At 38.9% G+C, this 26,622-nt stretch overlaps 1 long non-coding RNA gene across 1 annotated transcript in view; it reads left to right on the top strand.

The window, feature by feature from the left end:
• Positions 1–20,992, top strand: part of LOC126822698 (uncharacterized) — a 79,867-nt gene extending 58,875 nt beyond the window's left edge. The window contains exon 3 of the long non-coding RNA XR_007680937.2: positions 20,738–20,992. This is a non-coding gene — a long non-coding RNA (uncharacterized LOC126822698). The remainder of the gene's footprint in view (positions 1–20,737) is intronic.
• Positions 20,993–26,622: the final 5,630 nt, after the last annotated feature.

The raw sequence follows: 26,622 nt of genomic DNA, 5'->3' as shown, positions 1-26,622 counted from the left end.
ATATGGGGTTTAACGTCCTACTGTTCTGATCCGACAGGGCTAATCAAAACAGCGACGTGAAGTTAGCTTGTTGTTCGTTGTTCGTTATTCGCGAATATGAAACAGCTCGTTGTTCGGGTATAAAGAGAGGTTGTTAAGAATCATTTTTCCAAGACTTTGAAGATTTATGAACCAATTAGGCTAATAAAAACCCACTCTCGGCATAATCTATCTAAACGTGCCTTTATTATATTACTAATTCCATATCTGGTGAATAACGAACAACAAAACAGCTCGTTGTTCTTATTCGCGAATACCGAGCAACAAACCAGCTCGTTGTTCGTTATTCGCCAATATGAAACAGCTCGTTGTTTGGGTATAAAGAGAGGTTGTTAGAATCTTTTTCCCACGACTTTGAAGATTTATGAACCAATTAGGCTAATAAAAACCCGCTCTCGGCATAATCTCTCTAAAAGTGCCTTTATTATATTACTAATTCCATATCTGGTGAATAACGAACAACAAAACAGCCCGTTGTTCGTTATTCGCGAATACCGGACAACAAACCATCTCGTTGTTCGCAAATTATACCGAACAACAAACTGGCTCGTTGTTCGTTATTCGCCAGTATGAAACAGCTCGTTGTTCGGGTATAAAGAAAGGTTGTTAGAATCATTTTTCCAAGACTTTGAAGATTTATGAACCAATTAGGCTAATGAAAACCCACTTCCGGCGTATTCTCAATAAAAGTCCCTTTATTATATTACTAATTCCATATCTGGTGAATAACGAACAACAAACCAGCTCGTTGTTCGTTATTCGCGAATACCGAACAACAAATTAGCTCGTTGTTCGTTATTCACCAATATGAAACTGCTCGTTGTTCGAGTAGAAAGACAGGTTATTAGAATCTTTTTCCCACGACTTTGAAGATTTATGAACAAATTAGGCTCATAAAAACCCACTCTCGGCATAATCTCTCTAAAAGTGCCTTTATTATATTACTAATTCCATATCTGGTGAATAACGAACAACAAACCAGCTCGTTGTTCGTTATTCGCGAATACCGAAAAACAAACCAGCTCGTTGTTCTTTATTCGCGAATACCGAACAACGAACAACAAGCTAACTTTACGTCGCCAATAATGAAGACGGGCATACTCCATACAGTGTGCTATGAGGGAAATTTTGCCCGGACATCAGCACTACGGCCTACCTTTATATCGAATTCCAACTGTCAAGGGATCTTTTACGTGCACGCCAATGTGAACTAGAATAACTAGATGTTGTTCCTGCACCCTTGACGGGAGGGGACGCCGGAACTCCTTACCATGGCTCCCGGGACTGATATAATAAGGCAGTAGAAAAACCAGATTTTCCGGCGTGATACCCTTTTGTCAGTGATGCAGGACGGAGGGCCTGCCAAGGAAAGCTGTCTAGTCGTTCGGATGGGACGAAAAACCGAGGTCCCGTGTACACATTGGTGTGCACGTAAAAGATCCCTTGGCAGTTGGAATTCGATGTAAGAGTAGGCCGTAGTGCCGCTGTCCGTGCAAAATTTCCCTCATGGCACACTGTATGGCGTATGCCTGTCTTCATTAGCCCAATTCGGAGCAGAACAGTAGGACGTTAAACCCTATTTTTTTTCATTTTATTTCCATTAATAAGTCAGTTATTGTAATGATTAAAAGGGAAATCTCCTAGCCGAGATAATTAAATCCAACATCTTTCGCCTAATTAAATCTCTTTATTGGAAGAACTTGAAATGTTACAGATTTTAAAATCTTATTGGAATGAAATGTAATGAGTTTATGTACTAGAAGAATTAATGAAATCAGAGGTATCCTATGTCCTGTACAATACAGTAGGTACTGACAGTTACAATACGTCTAGTGAACTCCAACTGGCGGGGGGTTGGATGGGCGAATGGTTAGCGCGTGCGTGTTGTATCATAAGGTCTGTCATTGAGTCAACTGGCGTGGTTTCAATTCCCTGGTTGTACGTGTCAAGGAGTACGGTCGCCTGTCCAACCTCGTCAGTTTCCTCCGGGTCCCCCGATTTCCTCCCACCGCCAAACACCCATACGCGCAAAAGAATTATTGAAGTAAAATAGAACCATATATTAATCCCGAAATGACCTGGTTTGTGTAGAGCAGACGTTAGACCCCGGGGGGGGGGGGGGCGCTTGAATGGCCGAATGGTTAGCGCGTTCGCGCTGTATCATAAGGTACGTCTGTCATTTAGTCAACTGGCGTGGTTTCGAATCCCCGGTTGTACGTGACAAGGAGCAGGGTCGCCTGTCAAACCTCGTGAGTTTTCTCCGGGTCCTCTGGGTCCTCCGGGTCCTCCTAATTATTGAAATAAAATTGAACCATATGTCAGTCCCAAAACCACCTAGTTAAACCCCATTTCTCTCTATGTATATTGGATCAGAGAGGTAGAACCTTCAACTCCATTCTATTTCAGCACTTGACATCACGTAACTTGCAAATGTTTTTATTCATTCGTCCAGTCCATGATAGACATACGTGACAACCATAATTGAAATGGCTTTAAAGTTAAATTCCATACGACTGTGCCATATAGCTTTCAATGATAATAACAACAATATTTTTTAAAATAATAAGCCTCTGTCAGCATGTGTATAAAACAAGCCAACAGTGAGACATGTTTTACATATTCACAATGTATACCCTCCAAAGATTAACAATATACAACGAACAAATCATTCGAGTGCTTTTATAAGTTTTTCTATCGCAATATTTGAATGTTCCCACATGTTTTTCCGACCCATTATCTCCTCGTTCGACATGTTTGTCATGCTATTGTTTCAAAGGGATTTAGTAAAACCTCTCGAGGCAGCGTCATTGTGTCTATTTTGTGATTGTTTTTGGTTTGTTTGTGTGGAAAGTAAAGTGTGGAATATGCCTTGGAGAATGAACAAGGGTTTTTTTTTAACAGTGCACAATAACTTTAAAGAGATACTCACACTCTCGACATTTTTTATCAATATATTTATTACTCCATTTAAATCGAATATCATTTACAAAATATTAATCGAGTATCAATACATCTGTTACAAAATATTAATCGAGTATCAATACATCTGTTACAAAATTTAAATCGAATATCAATACACTGTGTTGCTAAATTTAAATCGAATATTAAAGATCTGTTACAAAATTTAAATTGATTACCAATACATTATGTTACTCCGTTTAAATCGGAGTAGCTTGATTGTCCAAGGGGGTTTGGATGGCCGAATGGTTAGCACGTGTGCGCTGTATCATAAAGTCTGTTATTGAGTCAACTGGCGTTGTTTCGATTCCCCGGTTGTACGTGATAAAAAGTAGGGTCGCCTGTCCAACCTTGTGGGTTTTTCTTTGGGTCCTCCGATTTCCTCCCACTGCTGAAGACCCCTACGCGCAAGCGAATTATGGAAATAAAATTGAAGCATATGTTAGTCCCGAAATGACCTAGTTTGTGTCGAGTGGACGTTAAACCCCATTTCTCTCTCTCTTGATTGTCCAATTTTCGAGATACAAACGTTTCAAGAGTCACTATATTCCTTATTACAATCAAAACAGACGAGTAGGAGATTTTATTTATCATCCAAGCCTTTCTTACATGCACAAATAAAAAAGAAGTTACTTTTAATAAAAAAGATGAATTGTTCTTTGAAAATAAAAAAAAGTAGTTCCTTTTTAATTGACCAATCAAATTCATGTAAGGCGATATATCCTAGGAGAACATGAAATTTACTTTGGGATGTGTTATTGGGCGATATAATATGTTACTCAATTTGATGATGCTGTTCAGAGGTTAGAAGGAACAATTTACTCATTCGTAGCATCGTTCGTTGGCTATGGTCGCAGATATTACTAAATTGAAATCGAATTGATTATACAGTTTAATTTCCGAGATACAGGCGTTTAAAATGTTAGTTTATTTATTTCCATGACAACGGCTTGTCCCTGGTCGCCACTCGATTTAAAGGGGACCCAGATAATTTTTAGCAGATAATAATAATAATAATCTGTACCGAGAGAGAGAGAGAGAGAGAGAGAGAGGGGGAGAGAGAGAGAGAGAGAGAGGGGTGGGGTGAGGGTTTAAAGCCAACTCGACAGAGAGAGACAGAGGTTTAAGACAAACTAGGTCATTTCGAGACTACCGGCCTAATGAAGGTGAATAACAAAGAGGAAGAAGAAGAACGTGTATATTTATAAACAACTGTGTCTTTTTCAATTTAAAGTTATTTTAAATATTATATCAATTACATACAAACACCTCCTCTTCAACAATTGTCAAAATCTGCTCATCATAAATTTAATACATAGGTGTAAAAATACATTAGATATGGAACTTCGTGCTGCCAAGTAGATCGGACAGGTGAGAGATATGTCGCCTTAGAAGGACAAAACTTGTGTGATAGCGTGTCTAGTTTGATTTACAACTAAACTAATACGTCAACACCAACTGTATTAAATTAAAAAGTTCGTAATTCATCCAATACAAATAGGAAACCTTGACAAAAAACAAGATTTAATTATATAGTTATTTATTGTTAAAAAACATTGTAACAGATTTGAAGAGTGAAAAAGGTGTTGATATGTTAAATATATTAGTAAGGTGAAAAGACTCTGATTCAATAGTAAAACATGACACGTGGCTTTAATTCCCAAAAACGTTTTTTGAGGTGTGTAAATAATTTAATTTTTTAGACAGGTGAAAAATGAAGTAATTGGTGTGATGAATGTTCGTGAGAATTTGTAAATAAATCGTGAATGCAACTATTTTACTTTACTGCCTTTCTAAATGTCACTGCTTTGCTAGTTTACTGCTGGACTGTCTTTCCCTGCATGAGCGAGAGAGAGAGAGAGAGAGAGAGAGGAGAAATGGAGTTTAACGTTCACACAACATAAATTAATTAATTTAGGGACTAACATATGGTTCAATCTTATTTCAATAATTTGGGTGCGTGTAGGGGTCTTTTGTAGTAAGAGCTAGAGGAAACCCGAGGACCCCATTTCCACGCCACTTCACTCAATGACAGGCCTTATGATCCAACATGTTCGGATAGCGTTGGTGTGCACGTTAAATAATCCTTGACATTCTTCCACCTCGAATGACATATGTAACCGTAGTTAGTCGTTCGGATGGGACCAAAAGCTGAGGCCCATTGTACACATTGGCGTGCACGTAAAAGATCCCTTGGCATTTGGAATTGCACGAAGAGTAGACAGTAAAGCCATTGCTTGGGGAAAATGTCCTGCATAGCACGCTACATAGCGTATGCCTGTCTTCATTCTTGGCCGAATGGTTAGTGCGTGCGCGTTGTATCATAAGTTCTGTTATTGAGTCAACTAGCGTGGTTTCGATTTCCCGGTTGTACGTGACAAGGAGTAGGATCGCCTGTCCAAACTCGTGGGTTTTCTCTGGGTTCTCCTGTTTCCTCCCACTGATAAAGACCCCTACGCGCAAGCGAATTATTGAAATAAAATCGAACCGTATGATCTAGAATAAAAAGGTTTTGTATGTTTCTATGTAATATAACAGAATAGTAAGAGGCCACGGTGACTAAGTGGGTAAGACGCTCACTAACCTGCAGGTCGGGTGTTATTCGATCCCTTGACAGTTGGAATTCGATATAAGAGTAGGCCGTAGTGCCGCTGTCCGGGTAAAATTTCCCTCATAGCACACCGTATGGCTTACGCCCGTCTTCATTAGCCCAGTTCGGAGCAGAACAGTAGGACGTTAAACCTCATTTCATTTCATTTCCTGGGGGGTTGGATGGCAAAATGGTTAGCAATTGCGCACTGTATCACAAATCCTGTCATTGAGTCAACTGGCCTGGTTTCGAATCCTCGCTTGTACGTGAAATAAAATTAAAAACCATGTTAGTCCCGATATGACCTAGTTTGTGTCGACTGGACGTTAAACCCCATTCTCTCTCTCTCTCTCGTTTCATTTCCATAAGTAGTAATAAATTATGAAGTGTGTCAGACGAAGGCCAGGCTGATATTTATCATGTAAAGACTTCACACGGTTTCGTTCATAAAATAAAAAACAAAATGTCTTGTTGATCTATTAAAACTTAATAGTTTGTGACGTGGTATTTTATTAATGATTATGCGACTGTGACCTTGGTGAAATATGGATTAAAAAAACAACAATGACTTGTTGATCTATTGAAAAATAGTAACTTGTGACGTGCTGGTGTATTGATAAATAAGCGACCTTGGAGAAAGCATTCGACATTTTAAATTGTATCGCTGAGCAGTGATGACACCCTAGACGTTGAGTCAACTGGCGTGACAAGGGCCCTCGATATGCTAGTCCCGAGTGGACATTACCACCCCACCTCTCAACCTCGACAGGCAACACCACGGTGTAACCAAGTCAATTGTTTTTAAATGTGTGATGTAAATGAAAATTAACACATGCACAAATTAATTAAATAATTTAGAAGTATAATTTCAACAATGTGAAATGTACAACTTAAAACGATGAAAAAGAAATATAAAATGAAATAATACAATTGGTCATATCTGGAGTTTAACGCGTTAATAATCTGACATAAGGTTAAAGGGATTATTTTTCGGATAAAATTAAAGATACATTATGTAAGATTTAGATAAAAAGCTAGCCATTCTTGCTATAATAGTTCGAAAATCGATAATGTAAAATGAATAATTTGAAAATTTCATTCAAATTACTCTATTGCGAGTGAAGATATTAGCCTTTGAATGTTTAACAAGACGTGTGCAATAATTTCAACCACTGTACTGGTTGTTCGAAGCTAAGTCTCACTCCTCCATTATTAGCTTAAATCAAACTATGGCTGAACACTGTTCTAATCTATTTAATATCGGAGAAATCCGATGCCATCGAGAGTTTGATTATGGAATGGATAAGTTAATTAATGTCTAATTAATAATTTAGATAACATTTCAGGCCTGAAGAAAGATCTACAATAGGCAGATTTAGTTCTTGCATAATGTATGTTTAAAGGAGCTAGATCGCTCACATTTGGGACCTCGAAATTGAGCCAAATGGGTCGCAACGCATATAATAATGTGATCGGATTGTATATGAACTGATTCCGTTTTGACTCTAATTTCAAATCAGTTATGTCCAGCGAAATAACAGATGAGTCTGAACCGAATATGTAATTTCTGTATAGCGTCTGGCTATTCCAATCTATTGCGCATACTCTCCAGTTAAGTTATGGCGTCGCCGTTTGACATGCGTTGTGGAATATGTCTGGCCTCGTTCTTTCTGGTCACTTGTTACAAATGACGCTGAAACGCACTATGGTACACGATTCGTGTACCAATGGTAAAATGTTTATTTTGTCTTAAATATTGGATATCAGAAGCCTACCATTTCCCAGTAAGATCACAACATCAATGTTGATTTGAATTGACAAATAATTCGTATTTGCAACGTGTAAGACTTTGGATGATATTGAGTTAGAGACTTAGCTACTTTAAGATATGTTTGGCTCTATCCATTCCATGTAAAAATAACTCTTGCAATGTATCCACCGAGTCCATATAAACATAAGGTGAACAAATTAATAGAATTAATCTTGTTCTATAGAATCTTGTAAAAAGTTAGTTTAGTTATTTCCATAACCATTGGCTTGTCCCTGGTCCTCACACGATTTAATCTTGTTCTACAAAATCTTGTAATTGCGTCGTTAGCTATAGATTAAATCGAACTAATATAGATCTGATTTAGAATGTAGCCTACTATATTTTTTATTATCAGCCTTAATAAGCAATCTAATCTTAATAAAAAAAAGTATTGGCAATGAAATAAAGAATAAGATGGAGACGGAAGTCGATTAATAACAGTAGTCGGCGACGGTTAAATTGAAATTGAGAGAGAGAGAGAGAGAGAGGGAGAGAGAGAGAGAGAGAGATGGGTTTAACGTCCACTCGACATAAACTAGATCAATTTTATTTCAATAATTCGCTTGCGCCTAGGGGCGGCTGCGTTAATCGATTTGTGTTTTTTTTGTGTTTTCGTTAAAGATGTTATTCGGTCTGTCAATTTTATTTTAATAATTTGCTTGCGCCTACGGGCTTATAGCATTAGAAGAAAATCGGAGGACCCGGAGAAAACCCACGAGGTTGGATAGGCGACCTACTCCTTGTCACGTACAACCGGGGAATCGAAACCACGCCACTTGACTCAATGACAGACTTTATGATACAGCGCGCACGTGCTAACCATTCGGCCATCCAACCACCCTTAATAGAAATGAAATGCGCTGTATGTCCAATGCGTTTCTGAACCATTCGGGTTACTGATTATAGATTTACGCCAGGCAGTGTATCGCGTAGGACAAATTTGCCTATACAGTGGCGTTTCTGTCTACTCTGTGACGAACTACTAGACGCATTCACATGCCCGAATTGAAATGGGGAAACCAGAATGGAAAATCCCAAAGCACGTTCCTGGCTAACACCGCGGGACATCGTAGTTAGCGAATCGGCGCCATATTCCACGAGTCACGCGGATAAATGGTCGTTACTTTATATCTTGAATGAAAATCATCCCTGGAATAAATCAGAAATATTGAGGGATTGTGAGAGGTCATGATCTCCTATTTATGGTAACGAGATTGATAGAATATTTAAAGGAAAGACTAGTCTGTCATTTTAGTTGTTTACGACAATAATGATAGAAAACTTATACAACAGACTAGTCTGCCATTTCATAAAGATATTCAGCTAATAGACAGATTTATTCAGAACGTAGCGCCCCCTGCATGTCAACCTTCAGTCGATTTATCAGATTGATGGGACAGGTCGTAGCGCCCCCATTGTCAATCAAACATTTGATTAGAGTGATGGCGATAATGAAGCTGATTGGCTATGACATCGTTCTTGTCAGATACGTCATAATAATGAGTAATTCTTGTGTATCAGAAGACATTCCATCTGTTGCTGATAAATAGGGGTCACGCCACGATAAAAAGGGTCACGCCACGATAAATAGGGGTCAAACTGAGATCACTACTCGCTTTTTCTTATCCAAATCGTGGCTAGAAACATGAAAAGAATCTAAAGCATGGCGGCGTTAATCGATTTGTGGGTTTTTTGTGTGTTTTGGTTAAAGATGTTATTCGGTCTGTCAAGTATCGCATTTAAAGAAATAATTGGTCCATGGATAATCGGTCCTTGCCTCCCCCACGAATTATCATCAAAATGGCGTTGGGTGGGTAGTGTATCCATTAGAAACATTTGGAAAACGACATTTACAGGATTCCAGAAGATTCCTAAAAAGGAATATAGTGCTGTCAATGGAACGGGGATAGATCGACATTTATTTATTTATTGCGTCTAGTATTTACACGTTTATAGGTCAATGGGCCAGTGGTTCCTGTTAGAAACTAGGGTTAGGGTTAGGGGAGGTAATAAAATCAAGAAGCTATTGTCAATAGTGTCTTACAACGATTATCTTTATTAGTCTCGTGCCCACGCGCATATATCGACAGAGAGAGAGAGAGGGAGAGAGAGAGAGACATTGAGCGTCCACTTGACACACACTAGGTCATTTCGGGACCAACATATGAGTCAGTTTTAATTCAATAAATGCTTCCAGTGGGAGAAAACCGGAGGACACGGAGAAAACCCACAATGTTGGACAGGTGATCTTCCCCTTGTCACGTACAAGCGGGAAATTAAAAAAACATGTCACTTGACTTAATGACATACCTTATGATCTAAAGGCGTCTAAGGTAGAGATAGAAAAATGGGGTTTATAACGTGCACTCGACACAAACCAAGTCATTTCGGGACTAACACACGGAGGGCCCGGAGAAAACCCCTTGAGAATGGAAATGCAACTCTACTCCTTGTCACGTACAAGCGAAGAATAAAAAACCACGCCACTTGGCTCAATGACAGACCCTATGATCTAAAGCGCACGCGTTACATCACTCGAATGTAATAGAGAAACCAGATAAACCAATAAAACAATTCAGTAACAAGTATAAACGTACTCAAATATTTTAAGAATGCATCTGTTTCATTGGTCAAGATCTGAAAGTTGTACTAGCATTTTAAAGATACCTTGCCGCGTACAAACTGGGTGATTTGATGATATATTTGGACTAAACACATATTTAAACTAATTAATCTATCGTAATTGTGCTTTAAATCCTTTTCGAAACATTGTATTCGTAAGGGAACACCCCTGCTATAAAACATCTATTAAAAGAAGCCAAGTTTGTGTTCTGCTCCTAAATTGGGCTAAAGAAGACGGGCATACGCCATACAGTGTGCTATGAGGGACATTTTGCCCGGGCAGCGGCACTACGGCCTACTCTTATATCGAATTTCAACTGCCAAGGGATCTTTTACGTGCACGCCAATATGTACACGGAACCTCGGGTTTTCTTCCCATCCGAACGACTAGACAGCTGTCCTTGGAACGGGTGCGAAGTCGGAGGAGAATTTATTGCATAATACAAGAACATGTTGTCTTTAATCGATGTCCATTTATCATAAATATCGAAGCCTAATTAATTCTCGGATTTTCCACTGCTCACGTCTTTTCCGTGGTTTTTTTTATCTCAGAAACTGTTGTACGTTTAACCATCAACATAAACAACCTATAAATACAGTTGTCTGCATTCTTAAAATATTTCAGTTTACGCTTTGAAGAACAACGCCCCAAGAACCGACCTTAACGTCATCACAGTGTTCATATTAAAAATTGAAATGCATATGACGTATGTGTCCAAATAACAACCATTCCAATTTTAATGATATCGTACTGGTATTGGCGGAGCTATTATGATTGTAAAAGATTACCAAACTAGTTTCTGATACAAACATGTTGATTCCACGATTGTACGTGACAATTAATAGGGTCGCCTGCCAGTTTCCTCCCACTGCTAAAGACCCCTACGCGCAAGCGAATTATTGAAATGAAATAGAACCATGTGTTAGTCCAAAAATGACCTAGTCTATGTCGAGTGGGCGTTGTACGTGACAAGGAGTAGGGTCGCCTGTCCAACCTCATGGGTTTTCTCCGGGTCCTCCGGTTTCCTCCCACAGCTAAAGACCCCTACGCGCAAGCGAATTACTGAAATAAATTGAATCATGTTTCAGTCCCGAAATGACCTAAGTTTGATCGTCCAGAAATGGCCTAGTTTTTGTCGCGTGGACGTTAACCGCATCTCTCTCTCTCTCTCTCTCTCTCTCTCTCTCATAAATGTTACAATTTCACTGAGACTGCAACAAATTAAACCAACATCTCAAAACTGTGTGACAATCCATTCATAAAGTCACGTGTTTAACACGAGGTTAACAACATGGAAATAATATGACATTTTCTGATCTACATGCATGACATTGCAATGTAGAAAAATTAAATCGTATTGTTTTTCTCCAGACGTTTAATCCAATAAATTCACATTTCAAATGGCGAATTAAAGTCCTAAATTTCGACACAAAACGACACAGAGGGAGTTGTATGACATTAAAAAATCGTAGTTGATCTGACAAGAGATATAAAAATCGGATTTAAAACGAAATCTAAATCATCAGTTATCATTTTACTATTGTCTGACTTTCTCTAATGTTTTGTTATTTATCCACGAATCGGTGACAGCCAAACAGTAAGATTTAGATTGTTTAAAAGAAGAATGATAATTGCTTTGATTCCGGTTGGAATGAAATGGTTGACTGTTGAAATTTTAAAACATAAATTTGGAGTCGATGTTTTTAAAGCACCGACTCAAACGCCTGAATGTCAATTGAATAGTGTCCTTCCTCGTGGGTTTTCTCCGGGTCCTCCGGTTTCCTCCCTCTGCTAAAGAACCCTACGCGCAAGCGAATTATGGAAATAAAATTGAACCATATGTTAGTCCCTAAATGGCCTAGTTTGTGTCGAGTGGACGTTAAATCACATCTCTCTCTCTCCCTCTCTCTCTCTCTCTCTCTCTCTCTCTCTCTATTGAATAGAGTTTATCACCGAGCTCATTACAGCTGGAAATCGCTACCTATCATAGGCGTACGAGCCGGGGGCTGTCCCCTTACTTTGTCTTTTCGGTCATCGACTAGTCGCTCGGATAGTACGACAAACCTAGGTACGTTTCCGCGTGCACGTAAAAGAGTCATTAACAGTTGGACATTGAATTAAAAGAAATCGCCACTGTCTGTGCAAGCTTTCCTATATAACAATTCTAATTAAAACACAGATCATATTTCATTTCTTTTTTAATAGTTCAAAATTTCGTTTAACTTGTTTTTACTACACTCGGATCTGGAAGAGATGTTATATAACCCGCGTTCTGGATGATGTGAGGGATTAGCCAACGGGACGGTCTGTTACGGCGTGAGTTGCAATTAATTGTGGGTAACTCACTAGAAACATCAACGCTGATTAGTTAATAGTTAATCAAATTCTGAAGTCATAGTGTCAAAAGCCGCTCGTATGACCTCTGATGCGACCTCCCACTACAACCGGTCAGATCTTCATGTAGTGTAGGTCATCGAGAGTAAACAAAACGAAACGAAATATAGATCTGTGTTTTAATCGGATTGCCGTGTAACACACTAAATGACGGATGTTGGTCTTCGTTGGTACAGAAGTGTAGGACGATAATCACCATTTCATTGCATTTGAATCATCTGGGGTTAAAAGGGAGGGAGAGAGAGAGAGAAATATGGTTTAACGTCCACTCGACACAAACTAGGTCATTTCGGGACTAACATATGGTTTTAATTTTATTTCAATAATTCGCTTGCGCGTAGGGGTCTTTAGCAGTGGGAGGAAACCGGAGGACCCAGAGAAAACCCACGAGGTTGGACAGGCGACCCTAATCCTTGTCACGTACAATCGGGGATTCGAAACCACGCCAGTTGACTCAATGACAGGCCTTATGATACAGCACGCACGTGCTAACCATTCGGCCCTCCAACCCCCCAGTGTTAAAAGGTAGGGGGCATAGGGTGTTTGTGTGTTATACTATGGTTGGGCGTCTGGGTACACGTGACTCAGTGTCAGATCTGATCGTTTAAAGTGCTCGCGTTAAACAGTTCGGCTCCACAACTCTAGCGACTGACAAGACTTCGAGCTATATTAATATTAATAATTCAATTGTTCATAGACTGCTCAGTTTTTTATCATTTACTTTCAATGATGCTTAGCAATACAATAGTCCAATATTCTCACAAAAAAACAACATTTTTTCTAAGATCTAAGGATGTTTTTTTTTTACTGATCGAATCTATTATTGATGTAGGTGAAGAGTGTTTGTCAGTAGGTGTTAATGATCCAGGAAAAACTGTGTTCTATAGGACAATTCAAGTCACTGTACTTGCTGATTGGAATCATATCTTTTAGTGAGTCTACATCGTTTAAGGTTTTAATCGTGTAGTTCTTGATTCTAGAACACTTCGTACCACTTGTTATATACCCAACTTAGTAGGTACTTCTTCTAGAAGACCGCGTACCATTCCCTTTTAGACTCTAACCGTGTTTTAAAAAAAAAAATTAGTAGTTTGCGATTCTATAAGATCTTGTACCACTTCCGTTTTAGACTATAATCGTGTTCTATATCTAGAAGTCATCGTACCACTTCCATTTTAGACTCTAACCGTGTACTATACACCACTTCAGAAACATCTCGTACCATTTCTCTTTCAGACTATAGTCGTGTAAAATACACCACCTAACAGTTTCTGTTTTTAGAACACCGTGTGCCACTTCCCTTTCACCATAACAACGTGATATACAAAACCTAAAATTTATGTTTCTAGAGCACCTCTTACTACTTCCCTTTTAGACTATAACCATGTACTATATACAAAACTCAGTATTTTCTGTTTCTAGAACACCTCGTTCCACTCATCTTTTAGACTATAACCATGTACTATATACTACCTGGTAGTTTCTGTGTCTAGAAGGGGGGTTGAATGGCCGAATGGTTAGCACGTGCGCGCTGTATCTTTAAGTCTGTCATTGAGTCAACTGGCGTGGTTTCGAATCCCCGGTTGTACGTGACAAGGAGTAGGCTCGCCTGTCCAACCTCGTGGGTTTTCTCCGGGTTCTCAATCTGTTTTAATCAGATTGATGATAGAGTGAAACTAGCTTTAAATCATTCGGCCACCCCCAACACCCCTTGTTGATGAGCTCCAGGTATCTATTTGATGATAGAGTGAATCTAGCTTTAAATCATTCGGCCACCCCCAACACCCCTTGTTGATGAGCTCCAGGTATCTATTTGATGATAGAGTGAATCTAGCTTTAAATCATTCGGCCACCCCAACACCCCTTGGTGATGAGCTCCAGGTGTCTATTTGATGATAGAGTGAATCTAGCTTTAAATCATTCGGCCACCCCAACACCCCTTGTCCATGAGCCCCAGGTTTCTATTTATTGATTAACTCATCAAGACCCGGAAGTGGTACAAACTTCATGATATGGTCTCATATACCACAGTAATTTAATTTACTTTCTAATGGTTTTGTTGAGCTTCTATAATATCTCTTCATCTCACTGTTGTCATGGAACAATTTGTTCGTTCAAGTTGTCACCACATAAACTTTTTATTAACTCATTGATTGCATCTAATTGTATCAGGAAGAAAATGAGAAACGTGCGAGTGCTTTTAGATCAGTGGTTGGGTTGATGTCATAGTCACGTGCAGAGGTTTAATGATGCCCTGGTGCTAACCCCTTGATTATATTCCCCACCCAGTGTCAGGAGCGACGTGAAGGGGTTTAGTGATTCCCTTGGCCCAATCCGTTGAGGAGGGGGGGGGGGTTAACGTCCACTCGACATAAACTAGGTCATTTCGGGACTAACATATGGTTTAATTTTATTTCAATAAATCGCTTGCGCGTAGGGGTCTTTAGCAGTGGGAGGAAACCGGAGGACCCCTGAGAAACCCCACGAGGTTAGACAGGCGACCCTACTCCTTGTCACGTACAACCGCGAAATCACGCCAGTTGCCTCAATAACAGACTTATGATACAACGCGCACGCGCTAACCATTCGGCCATCCAAACCCCCGTTTGAAATCCAGGCACAGATTTTAGTTTAAAGCAATGTCCATGTAATCGCCGCTACAATTTGCACATTCGTCGGTGCTTTACTCAAGTACAAATCTGAATTGAAATAAACTATTTGATCATTTGATGACAAAAATGACGTATGAACTATTAAAATAGTCGCCAAACAGTTTCTCTTTGTGGTAATTGGTTTTACATTTTCGAAGTGACTTGTTTTTATATAAAAGCAAAAGGCCGAGTAGGCGTCATGTTTTGTTTAAGCGGATTAGGTAGTTATTTAGTCACAGTTGGAAGTTATCATACATAGCTTGTAATTATATACACTGACAGCTTGTAAATTTTAAACTTCTGTCAAGAACATCGGTTCTAATACTTGTCAAAACGTCGTGCTATACTTATAAACCAGTGATTGTATTTCCATATAAACTGTGTTGTGTTTTTAATGTGTTCAATCGCTAAATGCCACTCAAGGATTAGGTTCTATTTGTCTTCGTTCAGTACACTTAACAAAAATATAATATTCCACATTCGCAAGGTGGAGCGTTCACATTACATCAATAGTCATTCAGTTTTATACGGTCAACACCACCATGACATCACACTCTACTAGTAAGTCCATGGACATTGCCCCACACATAATTACACAAAACTACGGATCGACAAGACACAATACGCAGAAATCACAAACAAACGTACACATCAGATCAAGTGAATGGACCCGGGGTATATTGACAATTAAGTAAGGGCATATATGTTTCATTTACGACAAAAACATATGTACTTGGGTGCCGTTGTCCGGACAAAATTTCCCTCATAGCACACTGTATGGTGTAGGCTCCTCTCCATTAGCTAAGTCGGGCAGAACAGTAGGACGTTAAACCCCATTTCATTTCATTTATGTATGTATTTAGTTCTTTACTATTTCTATTTGTTGTATTTTAATAACCTTTATTACCAGTTCCGGTTCCGTTTCCGGTTCGTCATGTGTATGATTGTACCGAATCCAAATATTTCTCGCTTGTGCTTCTGTTTTAATAAGCTATATTTCTACCTCCGGTTCCGGTTCGCCATGTGTACAGAACACTTGTGTATGACTGCTCTGAATCCAATTTTTTCTCTCTTCCCACATTTCTACTTCCGTTTCCGGCTCACCGTGTGTATAGAACTTAGCTTAGCTCTAGAGGTCTGTTATTAATTTTTTCAGGCTCCCGGTTAGTACCAAATATAGTGAAGAATCCGTGTTGGGATTTCAGATTTCATCAGGAACGGATTCAGGGCGCGGGTGTCAATAAATCTATCTACCAAACAGATACCCAAATGTGCGTGAGTGTGGCGGACAATATGCCCCATTTCACTGTTGATGCAAGGGGCCCATTGCCATTTTCAGTCAAGAGTACCATTACCATTTTCAGTCAGGAGTCCCATGAAAGCTTGATCCGGTCCTGGTTAAGGCCTCTTAATACTTGAATTAGTTCAATTGTACATCAGATTAAACATTGATTGAGGACACCTGCTCTAAAACTAGGACTCTGATAGTTTTTAGATTTAGTTTTATTGTTTGTCAAATTTCCATGATAAAACATTAGTAGAGATTTAATATGACATTAAAATATCACATGACCGAGATTGTCAGATACAGATGTTGTTAAGCTGGTAATGTATTATATCAGATAACAAGTTAGTTTATATAGATTGTAAAAATAAGTTGTTGAGTTTTTTACACTTTAATAACAAGTTGTTTAGTTTTTATAACATGTAATAACAAGTTGGTTTATATACACTGACAAAACAAATTGTGAGTTTATCTACATTGTAAAAACACGTTGTTGGGTTTTTATACACTTTAATAACGAGTTAGTTTATATACACTGTCAAAACAAGTTGTTGAGTTTTTATACACTTTAATAACAAGTTGTTGAGGTTTTATACACTTTAATAACAAGTTAGATTATATACACGGTAAAAAATAAGTTGTTTAGTTCATATACATTGTCTAAACAAGTTAGTTTATATTGTAAACACACGTTGTTTAGTGTTTGTACACTGTATACAAATTTGTTCATTTTATATAAATGAAATGAAATGGGGTTTAACATCCTACTGTTCTGCTCCTATACTGGGCTAATGAAGACGGGCATACGCCATACAGTGTGCTATGAGGGAAATTTTACCCGGGCAGCGGCAATATCGCCTACCCTTATATCGAATTCCAACTGCCAGGGGATCTTTTACGTGCATTCCAATATATACACGGGACCTCAGTTTTTCGTCTCATCCGAAGGACTAGACAGCTGTCCTTGTCATGCCCTCCGTCCTGCATCACTGACAAGGGGAAACCACGCCGGAAAATCTGGATGAACTTTTTCGGCCAATGCAGGGATCGAAAACCCGACCTCCAGGCTAGCGAGCCAGCGTCTTACCCACTTAGCCACGTGATAAAATAAAGGACGTGCTCAGTTTATATGGTCGTTAAATCTTTAATAACCACCAACAACAACAACACAAGGCAAGTGTATATTTTATTGTGGGTGTGAGTATTTAGAAGTGGAAAGATGTACACACCCTGGATGGAATAGGCCTAATCTACATCGCGATAATGTCGTGACGATGATTGATAGTTGTCGGCCATTAAAATACATAAAATGTGTATTTTGTTAGATATATTTTAATTCATAATTGGACAAAATCTATACCTTTACATGTTCGTGTCGAGGTATTAAACAGAAGTTGATTTGGTTACTATTTTGTTTTTGGTTTGTCTTAAACCTTTAACTTTTGAAGACAAAATCCGATTATTTCAACTTCTGTGGTGTTGGCCTAATAAAGGTTAACATAATAATCGTTCGGGTGGAACGAAAACATTGGCGTGCAAGAATAGATTCATTGGCAGTTGAAATTCGATATAAGAGTAGGCCGTAGCGTCGGGTATAACCGTCTTCATTAACCCAGTTGGTGTAGAACAGTAGGACGTTTAACACTTTTAAATTTCATTTCATTTCTATCTGAGTACCTTAAATATTGATATAGGCAGATACTCGTTTCACAAAATTCTTCAACAAATCAAAGAGTTCCTGTCCGTGGATTAGAATGTCTATCATTGAGTCAAGTGGCGTGCTCTCGATTCCCTGCTTGTACGTGACGAGGGGTAGAGTCACCTGTCCAACCTCGTGGTTTGTTTCCTCCGGTTTCCTCCAACTGCTAAAAATAAACCCTTAAGCGCAATCAAATTATTGAAATAAATTGAACCATATGTTAGTTCCGAAATGAGCTAGTTTGTGCCGAGTGGATGTTAAACCCCATTTCTCCCTCTATCTATTTTAATGTTGTAAAATGTTGTAAGAGTTTAAACAAGATTTCTACACGTCATTACAGTGTGTAGGAAACTGAAGGAGATACTAAAAACTTTTCAACAATTGTCAAACATTAATTTTTATTGTTTCCTGCTTGCATTCCGGAAACATCTGTCCTGGACAAAACGATCCGGATTATGAGAATCTATGATATAGCCGTTGATGTTAATGGTTCCAAGAAATAAAACTCTCATTAAATGCTACAAATGTCTTAAAGGCAAACTTGAGTCACTGTGGCTCAATGTGGAGGTCCCGTATTCAAACCCTGGGTTGAACGAGAAAGGTCATTGGTATTTTCCGGCGTGGTTATACCACATATCAGTGACAGGACAGAGGGGGTGGCAAGGCACAATGTATTGTTATTTAGGTGGTACGAAAAGCCGACGTCCCGTCTACAAATTGGTGGAATTTGATATAAGTGTAGGAAATGAAATAAAACGGGGTTTAGCGTCCTACTCCGAACTGGGCTAATGAAAATGGGCATACGCCATACAGTGTGCTATAAGGGACATTTTGCCCGGACAGCGGCACTATGGCCTACTCTTATATCGAATTCCAACTGTCAAGGGATCTTTTACGTGGACGCCAATGTGTACACGGCACCTCGGTTTTTAGTCCCATCCGAACGACTAGACAGCTGTCCTGGTCAGGTCTTCCATCCTGTATCACTGACAAGGGGGAACCACGCCGGAAAATCTGGTTGAACATTCTCGACCAATGCAGGGATCGAACACCCGACCAACAAGCTAGCGAGCCAGCGTCTTACCAACTTAGCCACCGTGACCCCTTATAAGTGTAGGAGGTGACGCCGCTATCTGGGCACCATTTCCCTCATAGCACACTGTTTCGCGTTTGTCCGTCTTCATTAGACCAATCATTAAACCTCCATTTCATTTAAAGTGAAACATCAAATTCTACTTTGTCATTTGTGAATTTGGTACTTTGCCACATTTATCTGACCATGTGGCCATACCTAAAGCTCCCAATTAGCAAAAATCCTGGAAATATTTGAACGTTTATCCCATGGGGTGTGGTTCTCTTCTCTAGTGGACACTGGAATCAACCACTCATTATCGCAACCTGACCAAGCTCGATGGCTTTATCAATCAAACTTGCTTTCCTGAGTTAAAGCAGTTCCGATTTTAGGTTTTAGATTTGAAACGTATTTACCACAAACTCTGACTAGTCGCTTTAAGGACTCGGGTTGCAATGCAATCTTTGTACATTATTTATTAACTCTTATTTTTAAATTCCGCTAAACATGCTGATAAAGTTACACAATTCTATTGACTTAAAGATACATTATGTAAGATTTAGATAAAGAACTAGCCATTCTTGCTATAATAGTTCGAAAGTAGATGGTGTAAAATGAATAATTTAAAAATTTCATTCAAATTACTCTATTGCAACCGAAGATATTAGCCTTTAAAGGTTTGACAGACGTGTGCAATGATTTCAACCACCGTACTGGTTCATCGAAGCTAAGTCTCGGTCCTCCATATTTGATTAAATCAAAGTATCGCTGAACCATTCTAATCTATTTAATATCGGAGAAATCTGATGCCATCGAGAGTTGATTAAGGCCTGGATCAGTTAATTAATGTCTAATTAATAATTTAGAAAACATTTCAGGCCCAAAGAAAGACCTGCAATAGGCAGATTTAGCTCTTGCATAATGTATGTTTAAAGACGCGTTATGTAGGTGTTCTGTCTAACTGTTGTTGGTCTTTCTGTTGAACTCGTGGGGTTGGACGGCCGAATGGTTAACATGTGCGCGTTGTATCATAAGGTCTGTCATTGAGTCAACTAGTGTGGTTTCGATTCCCCGGTTGTACGTGACAAGGAGTAGGGTCGCCTGTCCAACCTCGTGGGTTTTCTCTGGGTCCTCAGGTTTTCTCCCACTGCTAAAGACCAATACGGGCAAGCGAATTATTGAAATAAAACTGAACCACGTGTTAGTCCCGATATGACCTAGTTTGTTTCGAGTGGACGTTAAACCCCATTTCCCTCTCTCTTCTTTTGGCTTCAAATGTTATATAAGCTGTTATTTAAGCACAATCTCGATTTAATGATTTAATTTACAAATGGATAATCTAGATTTGGTCTCGATCGTCTAGTACCGTTTTACGATAATAAACAATCTACGCTACATCTTCAAACCCTGATGACTTCGCCAGATTAAAGTGACTTAAATAACATTTTCAATATATTTATTTTTCATTATCTTTATTTGAACTATTTTAGTTAGAACTGTCTGTCAGTTCTTTATCTATCTCTTACATAATTCATCTTTAACTTCCGTAATATGATTATCACTTGGGAAAATCATCAAAACCATGAAACCAACTTTTTTTTTCTTTCTATTTTCAGACCCGGCTGTTGCTGCTAACGACTTTACTTGCAGTATTAGTGATAGTTGAAAACGAGGCTAGGAGCCATTATCAGCTGGCCTGTGATCCACGTAGTGCGCATATGTCATGCCTTATGGGATGTTTGACGTGTTTTGATTCGTATGGCGGGGAACTGTATGATACGGCTGCTTGTTGTCGAGACTGTCAGGATTACAACGCTAATCTTATTGACTACGGACCGGCTGATTGTTCCCATAAGTATATTAGAAGCAGCTGGTTGAAGCGATTTGGTTAATTGGAACTAAGCTACCAACATGTCGTTTATATAACGAGGGGAGATAATCGGTGATTTATTAATACTTATTATATCCAGCAAGTGGCGCAAGCGTGAATTAAATATTTAATTATAAATTACAGAGGATATACGATGAACAGGTGTCCATCAGGAGTTATCTCTAATACTTGACTATTCTATTTGGGTTTTTTTTTTCTTCATCACATGCAATGGCAATTTCATCATCACTTGTGGTGTTCTTTATATGTGTTCTACGTCATTTATTTTGTTGTGTTTTCAAAATGGACGTTCTGGTAGTGAACACTGTCCGACCGATTAGCTGATAGAAGAGAGCAACTTCAACAGACGTGACACAAATGCTAATTTATTTTGTGATTATTTATATGGTGTGACTGTCATGGTAAAGACACATAAACTGGGCTACATGCATTTGTAGTAATTTCGACAAACAATGGTTATTTTATAATAAATATATATGGGCAGTTTAGGCTTACAAATCAATGCACAAATTTTGTTTCTGGTCATACCGCAGGGCTGACAAGGACAGTGGGTCTAGTTGTATGGTTGGGACGAAAACATAGTATACCCAAGTATACATTGGCGTGTGCATGTTAAAGAACCCCTGGGTGTTACAATGCGGAGACGATTAGGTGCAAAATGACCCTCTCGCATCGCAAAATAAGTGAAATGAAATGGTGTTAAACGAGCTATTTTTATGTTCCGACTGGACTTGTGCTATGAGGGTAATTGTGCACTTATATCGAATTTCAAATCTCAAGGGGTCTTTAGCAGGCACACCAATGTTTACACAGTACTTCGGGTTTTCGTCCCATCCGAACGACTGGGAATACTAAACAAAGCAGCATATATAAATCATGTAGTAAATAAACAAGAAGTCGAAGCAGAAAGTCAGGAAAAACTGTAAATACATCTTTGTGAGATAGTAAAGAGCTAACTCGGGTGATGTGGATAATAAAATACATTGAAGTTTAACGTCCTAATATTCTGCGCACACCAGGTTAATAAATTACAATCAATTTTAGCGCCCTAATATTCTGCGCACATCAGGCTAATGAAAGTTTAGTGCCCTAATATGCTGCGCACACCGGGTTAATAAAATGCAATGAACTTTAACGTCCTAATATTCTGCGCACACCAGGCTAATAAAAACTGGCACTCTCTTCGTGTCTAAAAATTGTAGTTAAAGTTTAGTGCCCTAATATTCTGCGCACACCAGGTTAATAAAATGCAATGACGTTTAACGTCCTAATATTCTGCGCACACCAGTCAAATAAAATACAATGAAGTTTAACGCCCTAATATTCTACGCACACCAGACTAATAAAAACTGGTACTCTCTTCAAGTCTAAAAATTGTAGTTAAAGTTTAGTGCCCTAATATTCTGCGCACACCAGGTTAATAAAATGCAATGACGTTTAACGTCCTAATATTCTGCGCACACCCGTGAAATAAAATACAATGAAGTTTAACGCCCTAATATTCTACACACACCAGACTAATAAAAACTGGTACTCTCTTCAAGTCTAAAAATTGTAGTTAAAGTTTAGTGCCCTAATATTCTGCGCACACCAGACTAATAAAAACTGGTACTTTCTTCATGTCTAAAAATTGTAGTTATGTGGCGTATTTAAAATTATATTAATTATATTTCAAAAACCCTCCTTAAATTGAAAGAACCCGAAATATCAGAGCGAATGTCACACAGTAGCACACTTATAACATCGTCGAAAATTTAATGCTGCTCATAGTGCACCCGATTAGATTTTATTACATACTTCGAGAAGGCATTTGTTAAGTAATAAAACCTTCTAGTAGTTTATCGAGGGCTGGCGGTCCTTACCGCACGGTACAAATAAAACCTTCTAGTAGTTTATCGAGGTTCGGGTGCTTCCGGAGTCCAAAATGGCCGCTTTATATAAATGAGAATTTTGGGGATAACTAACCCGAACCCTAACCCTCTTTAAAAGACTGAACTTGGGTCTAATTTAGTTTTTACTTCTCTTTAAAGGGTTAGGGTTAGGGTTCGGGTTAGTATTCCCCTAAATACTCATTTGTATAAAGCGGCCATTTTGGTATGAGTTCTGGCTTGTTCTGGAATTTGTTGCTTCTAGTGGTGATAATATTTGTACCGTACGGTAAGGACGGCCAGCCCTCGATAAACTACTAGAAGGTTTTGTTCCTCAACAAATACCTTCTCGAAGTATGTAATAAAATCTAATCGGGTGCACTATGAGCAGCATTAAATTTTCGACGATGTTATAAGTGTGCTACTGTATGACATTCGCTCATAATGAACTTTTAAAATTGCTAATTAAATACAATTAACAATCATACTGAAGTTTGGATCATTAAAATTAATTAAAGTTTTATAACGATGAAGGCCTAAGTATCTGCTAGAAAAGTACCCAATGGCCATATTCTCAGCTAGTGATGTTTCCCAGAGCCAACTCGGAAATACGGGAAAGGAAATATGTTTAAATGTGTTAAAAAGATAAAATAAATAAAATATGGCAGCGTGTACATCAAAGTTAACAGAGATCATTTTAAAGGAGCTAAGTCGCTAATATTTGGGACCTAGAAATTGACACAAATGGGTCGCAACGCATACAATAATGTAATATGAATGTATATAAATTGATTTACATTCAATCAATTCTGTTTTTACTGTAATTTCTAACCAATTAGGTTCGGCAACATACGCCAGTATTCTCAATCTAATTTCAATCTCTAGCTTCTGGTTATTCCAGTCTACGCCGATAGGATTTATTGGGCATGCTCCCTATATAAGAATATAGCATCACCGTTTGACATGACTTGTGGAATATGCCTAGCCTCGTTTTTCGAGTCCCTTATTACAAATAGCGATGAAACGCATTATGGTACACGATTCGTGTACCAATTGTAAAATGTTTTTTTTGTCTTAAATATTGGATATCAGAAGGCCATCTTTTCCCGGTAAGATCACAACATCAATGTTGATTTAAACCGACAAATAAATCGTGTTTTGGATGATATTTAGTTAGTGACTTAGCTACTTTAAATCTTAAAAACAATCAATATTAATTTGACTCGTTGATTGAATGTCCCTTTGAGGTGGATCCCCGGAGCCACCGCCCCCTCTTTGCACTCCAATGTTTATATGACATTTAAAAGTATGTCTGAAAAGTAAATGATAGGAAATATTGGCGGACGTCTAGTCGTATTATCAATAATACATGTATAAGTTGACGAGTACTGATGTACATCGATGATATATGACACGTTATTCACCAATATCTAACTTGTATTATTTCATGTTTGTCGACTTTGTTTACATGTATTCATGTCTCTCATGTAATAAAGATTTTGGATATAATGATAATTGCAGATTTGTTGTCGTCCCAAGATGGGTTATTACGTTTCCAACCCAGACGCCGGGTTCTGAAACAAGCTACAATTTCAGCAAATAATTAAGGTGATCTTCCTCATAGCCTTTTTTTATATATCTTTTTGCCTCGATGACACATTTTATTACTTCCAAAGGTTAGTCCACAACACCGTATAATCAATATAATTCGGTGTCGTTGATACCGTTTGGTCTAACTAATGCCCCTGTGTCTAATGTGTGTCCGGGTAGGATGAAACCCCAAGATCTATTATTTATACGTCTAAGCGTACAATTCGATGAAGAGTAGACAAGGACCCCGCCGTCCGGGCAAGCTTCGCCTACCTAGCATTGGACACGTAACCATAGAAACAATTATAACCATATGTTAGTCTCAAAATGACCCAAGTATTGTTAACCCCTTTTCCTTCCGGTCCTCCGGTTTCCTCCCACTGCTAAAGACCCCTACGCGCAAGCGAATGATTGAAATAAAATTGAACCATGTGTTAATCCCGAAATGACCTAGTTTGTGTCGAGTGGACATTAAACCCCATTTCTCTCTCCCCCTTTTCCTTCCTGTCAAGATGTTCTGAAAGGAAATAACGCAATGGGATTTACACGAACGCCCAACAGTATTTATATCAATCGCTCTGTGCGAAAATCTTGTAAAAAAAAATTACGTAATATACACCATGCTAACTGGGCCCTGATCAGGGATCCATTCACGTTTATGGATGCAATATTTAATGGTGCAGGTGTGGTCTATCTCTAGATTGTTAATTTATCCTTTTTATCATGACTAACCGTGGCTCAATATGGACTCCAGGCCATGTCTTTAGATTATCGGATCAACATAGACGGGTGCTACTAAACACCGACAAGGACCGATAACTGTGTGTGTTGGTCAATAGCGTGCAAAGTACTGCTAAAAGTGACCGACAAGGACCGACAACTGTGTGTGTTGGTCAATAGCGTCCAAGGTATTACTAAAAGTGACCGACAAGGACCGACAACTGTGTGTGTTGGTCAATAGCGTCCAAAGTACTACTCAAATTGACCGACAAGGCATAATATGTTATAGATAAACATATTCTACATATCAAAGCAAAAATTCAAAAGTCATCATCAAAAAATTGATAGAATTATGGATAATTGAGATTTGGACAAAAACGGTTCAATTAATCATTGGCAGCAGCCGTTTTTTCTTTCCCATAATTTCCCATTTTGTAATGAAAGCGATTAGGATGGACGACGGAGTATCATATCTACTGTTATGGGAATGAAAAGTAGCTTTATTGGGCTAATGAAGACGAGTGTATGTCATACAGTTTGCTATGAGGGACATTTTGCCCAGACAGCGGCGCTACTGCCAACTGTCAAGGGATCTTATATGTGCACGTTACGTCCGTACGACTACGCGCTGTCGCTTGCCTGGCCATCTGTCCTGCACTACTGCCAAAGGGGGGGGGGGACAAGCCTGAAAAAAACCCGATCAACTTTTTCGGCTAACGCAAGGATCGAACACGGGACCTCCATGTTAGTCAGGCAACACCATACTCACTAAGTCACCGTGGCTCGCCTACTGTTTATAGATTCTGGAGTTTTATTTCCTACTCTAAATAATGAAAAACAGAAAACAGAAAAACTTAACTGCACTGGGGACCACTTTACGGACTGTTGTAGGCGACTTTCTAGATCAAAAAAGGAAATAGAGTCGGGATTAATGTCTTACAATTCTCTAAGTGCATGACTAATGAGAAAAGTCAATGTAACTGCACTGGCTCACCTTTACGTAATGTTGTAGGCGACTTTTCGAGATACGAAAAATGAAATGAAATGGGTTTTTTAACGTCCTACTGTTCTGCCCCGACTGGGCTAATGAAGACGGACATGCGTCACACAGTGTGCTATGAGTGTGCCCGGGCAGCAGTACTGTGGCCTACTCTTATATCGAATTTGATCCTTTACCTGCCACTCTTGCACCGTTGACAAGGGGAAACCACGTCGGAAAATCACGATGAATTTTCTAGGCCAATGCAGGGATCGGGATTCAAAAATGGGATGGGATGGGGTTTAACGTCTTATCATTCGGCAACTATTAGATTAATGAAGACGAAGGGAGAGAGAGAGAGAGGGAGAGAGGGAGAGAGAGAGAGAGGGAGAGAGAGAGAGAGAGAGAGAGGGGAGGGGGAGAGAGAGAGGGGGAGAGAGGGAGAGAGAGAGG

Source organism: Patella vulgata, chromosome 5 (assembly GCF_932274485.2).
Source record: "Patella vulgata chromosome 5, xgPatVulg1.2, whole genome shotgun sequence".
NCBI lineage: Eukaryota > Metazoa > Mollusca > Gastropoda > Patellidae > Patella > Patella vulgata.
The sequence above is the reverse complement of the archived record's forward strand: the minus strand, read 5'-3'. Positions and strand labels throughout refer to the sequence as shown.